General features: G+C 39.0%; 1 protein-coding gene across 1 annotated transcript in view; it reads right to left on the bottom strand.

Moving 5' to 3' along the window:
- The window catches only part of PAFAH1B2 (platelet activating factor acetylhydrolase 1b catalytic subunit 2), a 29,642-nt gene that overhangs the window by 6,147 nt on the left and 22,711 nt on the right, over positions 1-784 (bottom strand). The window lies entirely within an intron of this gene.

Here is a 784-nt window from a genome sequence, read left to right as displayed (position 1 = left end):
AAGAAAAAGACAATGTTAAAATAGTAAACAAGTTTAGTAAACACCATGTGTATTTTCTTTTGTTAATGAAGATACGATACATTCAGAAAAGTATGTATTTTTTTCTTAAAAAGACAAAAAACAATAAAATTCCTAGCAAGAGGCTTGACAAGAAAAGAACACATCAGCCCAAGCTCTATCCCTCAACCAGGATGGGCTTGGCACCAATCAGCACCCTCCCCCACCCCCCACAGCACTGCTATCTGCCTGGCAAGCAGACATGAAACACGTCTTGGTTACTAAACCAGAATGTTAAGCAAAATCACTGCAGAGCACATCTGGATGGGCTACTTCAATATCTACCTGGTCCAGTTTAAAATAGCTGTTTGTAGATCCAGTTTTATACATTTCATAGGTCTACTGAACAAAACTATCCATTGTCCCATTGTTGTAAAATGGCAGTTCTTGTAGCTCAAAACATCTAATAAAGAGCTCTCTTGAAAGAAATTCTCAGAAGATTCATTAAGAAAAAATCCTGAAAGTTAAACAAGCCTAAGATGGGGCGGCGGGGGGGGGGCAAGTAGGATGCTTATTCTGAAGAATAGTTCCACTTGTTGCCCCATGAGAAAAGGCCAAACTTTTCTGGATTCATATAATTTAAAAACTAAAACAATACAAAAATAAAATATACACCTTAAGATACTACAAAACTTGAAATAATGTCAGGGCTTATGGAATGAAAAACAGAAGAGGTCTGATCTGATCCACCCCCCTCCCCAACACACCCCCAAGGGGGGGCGGCAAG

The sequence above is a fragment of the Myotis davidii genome, unplaced genomic scaffold (assembly GCF_000327345.1).
Source record: "Myotis davidii unplaced genomic scaffold, ASM32734v1 scaffold97, whole genome shotgun sequence".
Classification (NCBI taxonomy): Eukaryota; Metazoa; Chordata; class Mammalia; order Chiroptera; family Vespertilionidae; genus Myotis; species Myotis davidii.
The sequence above is the reverse complement of the archived record's forward strand: the minus strand, read 5'-3'. Positions and strand labels throughout refer to the sequence as shown.